Raw genomic sequence first — 14,453 nt, forward strand, 5'->3', positions numbered from 1 at the left:
AGAACTTGAATTGATTCCAGAGAATCACTTTGAGAACAATCAGAAAGATTAAAAACAGGGCTCAACTCTGGCAGGAATAAAGGCTGGAGACAAGGAACAGCTGGAAAAAAATAAATCATGGAACTAGGGTTTTCTGGAACATCACATTTTCCAAGGAAGAGGACAACCATGGGTGGGCAAGACCTGGTAAGAAACCCTTAGCTGGCAGGGGTAGGACACTTCTACGTGTTGATAGAGTTGGTGTAATACAGTGGAAAGAGCAGAGCTCTGGAGCCAAGCAATTTGAATTTCAGATTTGTCCCTTTGCTAACTGTGTAATATCGATTTTCCATAAACTTCATGGTCTTTATCTGTAGATATTGTGAGGAAAGTACGTAATGCAGGGCATGGCATGTAGATTGCATTAAATAAGTGTTAGTTCTTCTTAGGACAATCTGCATCCGGATTTAAGACAGTAAAATATTGTTTCCAACCAGCTTTCTCCTTTCATGAAAATTCCTCAGATTTTGCTAGACCAACATATAATGTTTGAATGGACTTTAGGTGACTAGCTGAATATTAAGGGTATTTGGGAGAAATTAGATGGGATAAAGAACATCTAGATTTTAAAAAGATCTTATGGGTTTTTTTTTTTTTTGTTTTTTTTTTTTGAGGTACTCGGGCCTCTCACTGTTGTGGCCTCTCCCGCTGTGCAGGCTCAGCGGCCATGGCTCACAGGCCCAGCCGCTCCGCGTCATGTAGGATCTTCCCGGACCGGGGCACGAACCCGTGTCCCCTGCATCAGCAGGCAGACTCTCAACCACTGCGCCACCAGGGAAGCCCTATGGGTTTCTTTTTTTAAGTTTTTGTTTTTAGTTGTAGTTTGAGCAAGACTGATTTCCTGTTTTTAGATAAGTACACCTATTTGAAAATGTGTTAATTTATGCATATCAACTGTGGCCATTTCTTGGATTCAATGTAAATTGAAAATTTGAAAGCCTAGTGTGAGTGCTTTTGTTATACAACAATTTTCCATCTGTTAACTTAAAACTATATCCATAGATTTCCTTTCCATTTTTTATTTCTGTCTCCTAGACACTGATTATAAAGAGACTTATTAGGATTAGCTTCTATATTCATTTCCTAGTTTTTGAAGTTTATTTCCTTTTTTGTGGCATTCTTTAACATTCTATGAACTTAATTATTAAGTTTAAAATTATTATCAATAGATTATTTTCTTAAAAGCATCTCTGTGTGGCATTTTCACACTTTGAAGTAGGTATGTTCTATGTATAAAAACTTATGTAAGTAGAAATGTTCCATCAGTATATTAATAGAATATATTGTCACTATGTATTAATTAGACTCTAGGTTGTTTTAGTTGAAGACAATAACTTTTGCTACTTTAAACAGAATGGGAGTTAGTAGAGAATCATTGAGAGATCTGGAGAAACAGGCTTCATGCTTTCCAAAACAACAATAGAACCTCACTTCTAATTGGCCTGCTAGTGATTGCTATTGCCACCACCAAATTCAAAACAACGGCAGCACACCAGCAAAATTGACACCTGGCTTCCTGCTTTTTGTAGCTCACTTTCAAATCAAAGTCTCAGCAGGTACTTCTGATGGATGGAACTTAAGGCACATGTCTGCACCCTAACTGGAAAGGAACCTGGAAAATATTTTTTTTCTTAAAATTTTAACCAAAGAGAGTAGGATTCAAAATACAGGAACCTATCAAGGTGTGGAGAGATATTCAAAGTTTTAGAAGAGCCCTGAATGGCATTAGTCCACTGCACTCTGCTTGGTCTTCTCAATAGCAGTGGAGAAAATTGTTATAGAAGTTTATGTGAAGGCCGAAAAAACTCTTATTTACATAGTTTTCTTTCCATTTTTAGGACTCCTTCTTGCCTGCTCCCCACCCATCCACTGGCCCTCATCATTGTTCTTTAGTTCAGTAAATGGCATTGTTATTCACTGGGAGTCATCTGTGCTCTTTTTCTCCTTCATCACTCTTCCCTCTAATCACAAAATCTTACTAACTCAAATTTTGAAATATGTATCAAATATATCCACTTCTTTCCATCTGAACTGCCACAACACTAGCCTCAGTCATAATTATCTCTTTCACAGACTAATGCAGGAGTTTCTTCAGTTATCTCTTCTGTTTCCCACTTGTTATTTGTTAAGATCACTCCTTCACCAAAGAAGGTGTGTTCCTTCTATATGCTCACGTGGTACCCTTATTTTTCCATAAAGAACTTTTCCAATTATATTTTTCTACACTTATAATTTAATAATTATTTTTGCAAGTTATAAAATATCTGTCTTTCCCACTGGACTGTAAGCTTCTGGAAAGCAGGGACTGTGATTATTCATTGATATGTTCCTTATATATAACATATGTGTGGTTTAAAAAATGTAGAAATGAGGTTAACATTACATACTAACTTTGGAAGATTACATAAACTTTGCAGAGGCTTCTCTCCACAGCTTTAAAGGTCCTAAAGAATCTTTACTCAATGCTTAATCTTTTGAGGAAATGACAATATTTTTAATATAAAGATCTATCCTCAAGGGAGGAACCAGGAAGAAAACTTATTTATCCTAGATAGACCAGCACATGGCTTTTGCTCATGAACGGGCCTCCATGACTACCTAAATCAGAGTTACTTACAATGGGAATTTTATTCTTTTTTTCATTTACATGTTGAGTCTTTACTATGTGCTAGGTAGGCACTGTGTCCAAAGCTAGGGCTGCAAAGATGACTCGGACATCTCAAAATTGCTCACAATCTAGTGGGAGGAGAAGCTTTAACAACCTCTTTATAGAATTATCTAATAAATGATCTATCTCTAATGGAGAGTAAACAAAAGCCTTGATAATAGAATGTTTGATATTACTGGCAGAATGAAGACCAGGCAAGATTCAGCTTGAAGAATAATCACAAACCAGGAAGAGTGTTAAAGAAAGATATTTCAGACAGAGATAATAAGAATAAAAGTATCAGTGCTTGAGTGAGTGAAGATGGTTGTGTCTCCTAGTCAGTGAGGGAGGATTAAAAAAAAAAAAAAAAAAAGACCAGTTATTCCTCAGGCTAGATGAGGGAGAATGGCTTGACCACTCCATATTAAACTGCTGTCCTACAGAGACTGTTTTTCATCTACTGACAGTTGGTCCTGTGCTGTAGGTCAGTTTTGATTAGTGTTGCTAGGTTTGTACTTTTCTGTCCATTCTTGCTGACCCCACCCCCTTTGTGATAGACCACAGAAATCATAATATGGTTGGCCAAGGAGAAGATGCCATATGAGGTCATTAAACACAGGTTGCCACCTTTCCAAGATCACCCTCACCTCCAGCCTTGTCAGAGGCACATGTTGTGAGTCTCATCCCATCAAGGCCAGAACAATATGGACTCAAGTTTTAATCCTGCCTCCTTTTCTTCTCAAACCAATCACTAGCACTTGTCCACAGGAGAAACACTGAATGTAGAGTCAGACTGATCCACGTAGAAATCCTGGCTTGGCTACTTATGACTTTAGGAATGTTACTTATCCTCTCTTAGATGATTTCTTCAGGAAAATGAAGATGGGAGTATTTCCTTACAGGGTTGTCATCATGATCATGGGAAGCAGGGTGAGCAAAAGTGCACATGGCAGGCAGTCCGTACTGGTTCCTTATTTTCATGTTTCTCCCTACATTATAGCAACTCTTTTGTAATCCAAGCAATCCATGTGATAAACTACCCCATCCTAATGCTATTACCAGTACCCATTAGATTAAGACAGTCTCAGTGGTCCTTTAACAGTTAGCATAACCTCAGTAACCTTAGGTCAACCTGACCTTTGAAATCCAGGGTGCGGTAGCCCCACAATCACAGCCTTAGACCTGATTTTTCGGTCAGCAACGTGAACTCTAAAGAGATGAAGTTAACTTTGTATTTCTCCACTGTGCCACCAATGTATGGTTTATGTGAAAGAGATGTTCAATTTCTGTTAATAAACGACATTTATACACACATCTTCCTTTTCCAGTCCTAAGCAAATGCAGTATGCTGTGGCTATGAATTGCTATAATGCACCAACTCTCCCTGGTACAACTAAAATGTAAGAAAACAAAGAGAAGTTGTGTTTGCCCTCATCAGTACACTTATGCAAACTAATTACTCTCTCCTTCCTTCCTTGTGCCCTCTCTCTCCCCTCTACCTACCCTCTTGTATTTATGAGGAATGAAAGCAAGACCCAGCCCATTTCTTTTGAGTTTATTATTCTGACTGGTAGGCACCTGCTTCCTGCAGTTCCTTTTGTGTAGAAAGCATTAAGCCTTTCTTCCATTCACTTTAAGATGCTTTAAGGGTCACATCAGTAGGATGTAATTAAAAAAGACAAGAACAGCAGGGAAAATGCCAGACAATTACTAAGAGACACAGGGTAAAATCAAGGTTGAGACAAACTAGTCTGTATCAAAAGGAATTCTGATTACCACCATAGTTATTATTGGTATTTAACATTTATTGGGTACCAACATGGAGTTACGCACTGTACAGAACATAGAATTAGACCCTTTCCTAGCCAGGCAGTAATATTTAAAAAGCTGTGAGATTCTTCTAAAGCTGCTAGTCTTAGGTGATACTCTCCTGTGTGGAGAATTGGAGGCTTGTGATCCTATGCAGATCTTGGAGTTATTATAGGGGAAATAAATGAGATAGTAAACTAAAAAATGACAATTGTTTACAGTGAGAACTCAAGAAGAATTGATACAGAGGGGGAAGGCAGGCTTAATCATTCCTAACAGCATTAGGTTCCTAAGTGAAGCTGCTGGCTGCCTGGAGAATGTTGCTTTCCCCACGTATAACGCTGACTTCTTCCAGTTGTGCTTTACTTTCAGCAAGTCCCTACTGCACCCTGGATTTCAAAGGTCAGGTTGACCTAAGGTTACTGAGGTTATGCTAACTGTCCCTGTAAATACTGTTTTAGTTTTTCTTGAGAAAATGTTGGGGCATTTTTCAAAGCACTCGAATAGTATTATCAAATGTAAATATTTAACCCTAGGCAAGCCAGCTAATAGCCCAAGTACTTTGACTTGGCAAAGGCTTATTTTTTAAAAATCTCTGTAGATCTTGTACCAGAAAGAGTACTGGTAAATAATAGGTGCTGGTGGAACAAGTTAAGGAATAAATGAGTGAAAACAATGAAAACATATTTAAATAATCAAACTACCAAAACAGCTGGGCTCTGAATTTTCTGTACAGGAAGCTGTTTAGAAAAAATAGCCTTTTAGTCAGCCATACCAAGCTGCGACAAGGCCATAAATTGTAACCGATACATGCTGTGTCAGTGATGTGACATGTGGGAGCCAAGAAACTGTCTTTCTGTTATATTTGCTATTAGCCCAACCCTTGTTTAAGTCTAGCTAATTTGCATTTATTTGCTTACTTTCAGGCATGAGCTGATTCTTATACGTGCATTTTCAGACAAATAAAACTTACTCTCTTAAGTCCTAAAACTATTTTGGATGGCTATCTTTCCAAAATACGTATACATTGCCATTCTTTCTGAAGCAGAGCATATTCTGTTCAGTTTTGATCTGCACATTTTTGGAGTAATGTTGGAAAATTGGAGCAGATTTAGAAAATAACTTTCCACAAACTTTACAGCCCAGGACACAGATCCTGAGCTTGTTGCCTTCCCAGTTTGCAACTCTGAGACATTTGAGAATTCAAAATTCCAATCTGGTGTTCCAGGTGGTTTTAAAGGATATTGGTTTAGGTAGGAAGATAAAATATATTTTTTTAATTAGTGATTTTTTTAAAACTTGATTTTTTTTTTTTTTTTTTGTGGTACGCGGGCCTCTCACTGTTGTGGCCTCTCCCGTTGCGGAGCACAGGCTCCGGACGCGCAGGCTCAGCGACCATGGCTCACAGGCCCGGCCGCTCCGCGGCATGTGGGATCTTCCCGGACCGGGGCACGAACCTGTGACCCCTGCATCGGCAGGCAGACTCTCAACCACTGCGCCACCAGGGAAGCCCTAAAACTTGATTTTTATGTTTTAAATTACTTGGACTCTGTTCGTATTCTTATCCCAGGGTCTGCAAAAGATAGACTGGATCAGTACCAAGTTTGTCAACGTGAGCCATCCTCAAGATAATAGAGAAAAAAGGAGTGTGAGTATCCATCCATGTCATTATAAGTAAGCTCCTTTCTCTCTACAATTTCTAATGAATCAAAAGTGACTGAAAAAAACCTGGAAATTAATCCAGTACAAACCATCTTTACCATGGACATATTTGAATTTAAATGGAACTCTTGAATGCTACCATGTCTCTAGTTCTGTAGAGTATGTTCTGTTGGCTATGACTGCATAACCTTTGGACAAAAGACAGTAGGAAAGGCAAGCCTTGGAAAAAACAATTTATCAGGGTGAAGTCCATATTATCGTTAATCATGAAGATTTCCCTGAGAATATTTGCCAGTTTTGGTTTTTTTTGAGGATAAACCTGGGATATCAATGCTTGCTATTCACTTAAAAACAGGATAAAGTGACTATTTTCTTTCTCTTTTACATATAAAAATGAACAGATCAGATAGCTCTGATTATCTCGGATAATTAAGTAGATGGAACTTGAATGCCTATAGCGGTGTTTACGATACGATTTACCCTGAGCTTCGCTGCCTCTGTTTTCTTCCCACACTCTCTGGAGCACTCACTGGTAGTTGAATGTAAATGTAGACTTCACCAAGCCATATATTTCTCCCTCTTGATGGCTTGGCTTAAGGATACCTGCTCTTAAACTGTCCTCAAGACTCAAATTCAGGCCACACAATCTACTATTCTAAGAAGAATCCCCTCCCAAGAAGGAGGCCTGACTTCTCAGTTTTTTGTCTGAAGCTGGGTCATCACCTGAGGTGCCTCTTTTGCAGTTTGGAAACTTGCAAAACCAAGTGCTGTTCCCAAGTTACTTCCTTTATTTTAAAAAAACACTTTCTCGGATATTATTTGCTGAAGATGTAATATGAAGGGATAGAAAAGTGCTTTGAATACAGCTTGTATCTCTTTGGTGGAGAGTAAACATTTTCTAATGAACTGTAAACACTTTGAAAGGGGATTGGAAGAGCAATTTTCACAGCCAATGAAAATGTGTGAAAATTATTTTCACTGCATTAGTTTGTGCTGCTGCAGTATTTTGAATATTTGCCAAACTGTGTGAATAATTAGTGTGGTTTAATAGCCAAATATGTTCGTTCAGTCATGTGTGAGAAATAAATTTATTGTGCCTTGCTTTTTTGTTCTTATATTCTTACGTATAGTAAACCTAGTCTAACCAACTAAAATATTGCTATGTGATCTACCACAGGTGGTCCTAGACTCATAGGATCATAGATTATGCTTAGCTGTTCAACCCATAACTCATTAGTAGCTGTGACAGCTTACACAGCAGCCTGCTTTAAAGCAGAGAAGTCTAGGTGGTAAATGTGAAACAAAAGCCAATTTAATAAAGAAACTTTGCATTTGATAAGGGTAGGACATGCATAGGGATTTTGTTCCTCTTGCTTTGACAAATGTGGAAGTAATGTTGTTGATCCAGACCTGTAGCTATAATTACTGCAAAAATCATTTAAAAGTCCCAAAGGTTGCTGTTGACTCTCCCATTGTTGCACTGTGCTCACTCATGAACTGTTTCGTCTTCCTTCAGTTGAACTACTAGACTGAGCACTCCTGCAGGGCAACTGTAAGACAGACTCACCCCTGGTCGATCCTTGAAAAAGTCTGTTGAATGTAAAAAAAAAAAAAAAAAAAATCCCGAGGGTTCTCATGGCACTTGGGACCATGTCCTAAGCATGTGCACCATTGGTTGAGTTTCCATTCAGCCATGAGCTTTGAGATGAGGGATTCTGTTTCAGGGTCAGCCATCTAACTTTAATCAAAAGACTTCAGACAGCAAGAAAGACGTCACATTCTTTTTTTTTTCCCAGATAATTCTATGGTTGGAAATAAGTTTTAAGAAAACATTAAGTGAATGTGGTAAAAGAACGGAACTTGAAAGATGAAAAGGATGATTGTGGATCATCAGAGGCAACTCTGTCTGATTTAGAGATAGATGTGAGATTCAAAGGCCAGTGTTATGTATTGGATATAATGGTGTTACGTGTTGGAGTCAGGCAGACCTGTGCTTGGACCCTGGCTCTGCTCACTGCTAGTTGGCTGACCTTGGGCAGTTACTTAACATCTCTACACCTTACTGTCTTCAGTATGCACAATAAAATCTATAGAATAACACTAACCAGACAGATTTATTGTCAGTATTAAATGAAATAAGGTTCAGTACTTAGAATAGACTAGATACTCAGCAAGCCGAAGGTATTATTTTTTTACCGTTAATATTAACATAAAGTTAAGAAAATAAACCCCTGCCAAAATTTGAATAAATCTATTCTTCCTAAATCCGAGATGGCTGTTTAAATTGACACAGAGCAAAGAATATCTTTTATATCTCTGGTGGGAACATCATATTTCAAAGTTTAGACCATTACAGGTAATAGGAGGGCAATCCATCCAGGAAATTTAGTTCAGTCAGAAAGTCATTTCTGTAGACAATTTTAATCTTTTATGTTGTTAATCATCTCTGTAGACCTGGAACATGTTGAAAATTTATTATATTAAAATTTATTATATTAATGGATATGTTTTGCTTATTCTGGCAATCTGAGTCAGTTTCAGTAAACTGTGAAGTTGTAGAAATCATGAAAATAATAAAATATATGTAGACCGGAGCTCCAGTGGGTAACATTTAATAACAATCTAGGCAACTGCCTGCAAACCAAGCTTGAAACCCTGTCAGCAATCAGGGAACATGGGCTGTGGCTCTTATTTCCTTTGTGACTCAGCTGAAAGTATTATTTGTAGTTCTCACAAACATAAGTGCACCACATGACGTTTACGAGAAGTGCAGTTCATAATATCTTTCACATTCATCTTTTTCTTCCTCCAGTGTTTATGTATCTTCCATGTCTTTTCCCGTCAGAGTCTTCCCTATTCATGAATAGCCTATACTTTTCCTTCCTGCTTTTAGTTCATCAACTTTCTCTGCCATTTTCATCTATGAAAGACCATGTCGTCATGTCAGCAAATCCTTAAAGTTGGGGTTTGAGATTTATGATTCCATTGTAATATCCTGTTTTATCCAGCAATAGTCTATTACATTGAAATCTAGATGGAAAAATATTAGCTAATATTCATATCCTAACCCTTCACAGTATTATTCACCCTTGGTATCTCAATGTCTTACAAATACACAGAGAGGATTGGATGATATCACCAAAGCTCTCTCCATCGAGGAGTTGATGGTAAAAAGGGACATAGAAAAATGAAAGCGTTACTTTAGTGAATCGCAAAATATCTGCCTGACGTTCATTTTCATGCACCATGTTCATAAATACATTTCTAGACAAGGCAAAACTCTAGGGCATTATAGCTCCTCTAGACTCTTTTCTGGTGAATACTTGTCTTCTTTTTAATTTAGGTTGATTATTAGAATTATTAGCACAAGAAGCACAGACTTGCTAAATCACTTCCCTGTGATCACACAGCATAAGGCAAAAGATGTTAGGAATAGAACTGAGGACTCTTGATGTTTAGTTTCTTGCACTAGTTATTAAGCCCATTTCTTCTCTATTAGCTGTACAAAAGGCATATCTGGTGTCAGTAAGTAAACCATATGTTTATCAGACAGAAAATGTGCATCACAGTTTCTCTCCTTCTACTGTCAGAGTGCTTAAGAGTACAGTTTTGGAAGAGAAAAGATTCAGAATGCCATGAGGCTGTTGTAGCTACACCAGGCTTGGAGCCCTGAGGTTGAAGAGAGGAAAACGCTGTGGTTAAATGAGCTTCCTAAACAGTACAGCGTGATATTTTATCCCCTGTCTATTGGCACATCCTATGGAAATAAGGATCAATCTGGACATGCAAATAACTTAAAGATGTGTATATTATTCTGACTGATTTTATAATGCTGTCACCTATTTCCCACTCATCCTTTTTAGTTAAAATAAAATAATATGTGGCAGTGAGGCTTTGAGAAGCAAATGATTACAGGGTACGTTAACAATAATACCCCAGTTAGAGTCTGGTGGTTTGTTAGAACAGGGAACACCCTCAGCTTTGCTTTGAGCTATTAATTAACCAACCGGTCATTAACTGCTGCTAACAATTGATTTAGAAGGAATTATTGCTTAAATAGCAGGAGGTATTTAAGAGGAAAATAAATTAAAACAAAGAACTGCTGGATCCTGAGAAAAAAAATAGGAGTTCTTGAAATACACAGAATAGCTGCAAGGACTCTGTAATTATCAAGTGATAAACAATCATTGGGAAGCACATTATTTTATTTTTTTCCAGAAGTAGTGACAGTGTCTTATAATCAAGGACTTCACTGTCTTTATGAACTGAATGATCCAAAATGAATGATGTTATTAGAAGCATAACTAAAGTAGTAAATTGTCATTTAAATGAGTTACCAAAACATTTACATGGATCACAGATATACTGTCTTGGCAATGTATTATGGAAGTTTAGTTTACAAACAAAATTTTTAAATAAAAAAACAAAGCAACAACGTATCTATTGCCCATAAGTTGAATCACAGGAGAACTTACTGCGTGATTTCAGGGGCATCATATTCACCCTCTATCTGTCCTTGGGCTACTTTATTTTAAAGGCATTAGCCTCTCCTGACGATTATCCTTCTCCTATTACCTTAAGAATTGAGTTTACAGGGGTTACTGGTTTTGATGTAAAGTAGCAATAAGAAAACTCATAGTAACCAAAGGAACTAAAGAAAATCTGTAGTTTTTTTTTGTTTTTTTTTTTTTGCAGTACGCGGGCCTCTCACTGTTGTGGCCTCTCCCGTTGCGGAGCACAGGCTCAGGAAGCGCAGGCTCAGCGGCCATGGCTCACGGGCCCAGCCGCTCTGCGGCATGTGGGATCTTCCCGGACCGGGGCACGAACCCGTATCCCCTGCATCGGCAGGCGGACTCTCAACCACTGTGCCACCAGGGAAACCCAATCTGTAGTTTTTGAGTGAATTATTTTCTATTTTACTAAAGTCAGCTTTAGGAAATACTCTAACCAATAATCACAATAATATTTTTTAACCAAAATCATTTATCTGCCTTAGATTTCAATCAAGTTTATTGAGCACCTACAATATATGAGGAACCAAGGAAGTCTTTCTCCCTATTGGAATTGCTAACTGACCAAGATCTTATGAATAATTTTAACTTGAGAGGTAAATGTCAGTGTTTCCTAAACTTTAGGTTGCTTATTTTGTTCACTCCTATGAGAAAAATAGGTGTGCTGAAGTTTAATTGTAATAGAATTTTAAGTGGGTAGTTTTTGAGGTAAGTTTTTAAGGCTGTAAGTAGTAATTTCATTTGACAGTATCGTGCTTCTTTAGAAGCCCGTTGGAAATTTGTGGGGAATTTTTGTTTATCACAATATGAGAGAAGGGGTTTGCTACTGACGTTTAGCAGACAGGCATCTAGGGATATACATATAAACATACAATATTTTTTCTACATTTTAATATATACCAAATTTTCCAGGAATGCAAACACCATGAAAACCAAGAAAAGATTGTTCTTTGTTTTGTTTGGAAATTTCCCAAGAGTGATTTACAATTTTAGAAGCTCACTTGGCTAACAGCGACGCTATTTGTGGTATTAGGACTGCTAATAGGTACACATATTTCAGTTTACGTTTGTAGCTGTCACAGTCAATACGTACAGGCAGTCCTTGCTTTACACAGCACCATGTTAATTGAAACCTGTGTATATTGGAGCTGTGGCCTCCCTTTACATGATTCTGAAATGCATGGCTTCAGTTAACACAGTAAAGAAAGGACTGTGTAAAGCAAGGACTACTTATGATGAGATTCAAAAATTAGAGATTTCCGTAACAGACTGACTTAGAATTAACATTATTAAATGGGTAGATAGACAAAATATAGGGATATCATGAAGTTTCATTAATAAAATCTGTTTAAAAATTTCTTCTTTTTTTCCATCACATACTTTTTTTTTTTTTCATTTTTGCAGTACACGGGCCTCTCACTGTTCTGGCCTCTCCCATTGTGGAGCACAGGCTCCGGACGCGCAGGCTCAGTGGCCATGGCTCACAGACCCAGCCGCTCTGCGGCATGTGGGATCTTCCAGACCGGGGCACAAACCCATGTCCCCTGCATCGGCAGGCGGACTCTCAACCACTGTGCCACCAGGGAAGCCCCATCACATACTTTTTAAATGTTGAAGTCACATGACAAGAAACATGAAAGTTACATGAAAATAATTTATTTATTTATGATTGGAATGTTTCTTGACTTGACTGTCTTATGTTACTTTTTCTTTTCTTCATTCCACCATCGACTTCCCATTGTTTATTGAAGGATATGGCTTCCATGATTGTGATGGTTAATTTTATGAGTCAACTTGGAGGGTGATTTCAAATGAGATTACTGTTTAAATTTGTGAATTTGGGGTAAGACAGATTGCCCTTCATAATGTGAGTGGGCCACATCTAATCAGTTGAAGGTCTGAATAGAACAAAAAGACCAGCCTCCCTGAACAAAAGGAAATTCTTCAGCAGACTGTCTTCATATTTCACCTGGACAATTGACCCTCATTGGTCTCCGGATTGTCAGCTCACACTGCAGCTTTGGACTTGTCATCCTCCATAATCAAGTGAGCCAGTCCTTATAATATATACACACACACACACACAACATATCTTATTGTTTCTGTTTCTCTAGAACCCTGAGCAATGATTTAAAAAGAAATTAACATGCAGTAAAGTTGCTTTTTTTTTTGATGTATAGCAGTATGACTTTAGCACATGGATAGATTCAATGTGAACACCACCACATCAGGAAACAGAATAGACACATTACTCCTAAAAACTCCCTGAGGCTGCTACTGTGGAGTCATGCCCTCTCCCCACTCTGAACCCCTGACAATGAATAATCTGTTTTCCAACAAGGTCAATATAACTTTTATCTTTTACTCAGGATAATGCCTTTAAGATTCAACTGAATTTTTGCATGTATCAATAGTTTGTTCCTTTTTATTGTTAGCAGTTCTTCATTGCATGCCCAAGGCCTTGTTATATACAAGAGATATATTTATGCATTGATACGTATGTGAGATTTCAAAAAGAAATATGTTTTCTGTGATAATTTTTTTTAATCTCAATAACATGTCATAAAAAGTGAATTATTCTGACATAAGAGTTATAAGTAAGGTCCAGTTTATTTGTGAAAAATATCATATTTCTATTTTTTCTTTTATGGACAGTCTGCAATTTATCTTATGTTATCACTACCTTAGTTAAGGTTATTTTTCTCTTTATCATGTTAACAAGTCTGCTCTGTTATTATATGTCTTATCACTTATTTTTATTCCAGTAGCCTCTGGGATCTCTGAACTTTCATTTTCTTATACTTCTTTTGAATTATGTAGGTGTCTTCAAGTACGTACAATTACATATTGAAATACATGTTATTATAATAACATTGAAATATATATTACCTTGTAAGTTACTTTCCTTTTATCTCCTTTTTATAATATTTAGCGTATTGTTTAGAATTGTTTAAAAGTTACGTGGCTATTAGCTCTACAACAATGCTAAAGGAACTTCTCTAAGTGGGAAACACAAGAGAAGAAAAGAACCTACAAAGACAAACCCATAACAATTAAAAATCTGGTAATAGGAGCATACATATCGATAATTACCTTAAAACTGAATGTATTAAATGCTCCAAACAAAAGACACAGGCTCGCTGAATAGATGCAGAAACAAGACCCACATATACTGTCTACAAGAGACCCACTTCAGACCTAGAAACAAATACAGACTGAGTGAGGGGATGGAAAAGATATTCCATGCAAATGGAAATCAAAAGAAAGCTGGAGTAGCAATACTCATATCAGATAAAATAGACTTTAAATAAAGAATGTTACAATAGACAAGGGAGGACACTACATAATGATCAAGGGATCAATCCAAGAAGAAGATATAACAATTATAAATATATATGTACCCAACATAGGAGCACCTCAATACATAAGGCAACTCCTAACAGCTATAAGAGAGGAAATCGACAGTAACACAATAATAGTGGGGGACTTTAACACCTCACTTACACCAATGGACAGATCATCCAAACAGAAAATTAATAAGGAAACACAAGATTTAAATGGAACAATAGACCAGATAGATTTAATTGATAATTTTAGGACATTCCCTCCAAAAACAGCAGATTACACTTTCTTCTCAAGTGCACACAGAACATTCTCCAGGATAGATCACATCTTGGGTCACAAATCAAGCCTCAGTAAATTTAAGAAAACTGAAATCATATCAAGAATCTTTTCTGACCACAACACTATGAGATTAGAAATCAATTACAGGGGAAAACTATATA

The sequence above is a fragment of the Phocoena sinus genome, chromosome 5, assembly GCF_008692025.1.
Source record: "Phocoena sinus isolate mPhoSin1 chromosome 5, mPhoSin1.pri, whole genome shotgun sequence".
NCBI lineage: Eukaryota > Metazoa > Chordata > Mammalia > Artiodactyla > Phocoenidae > Phocoena > Phocoena sinus.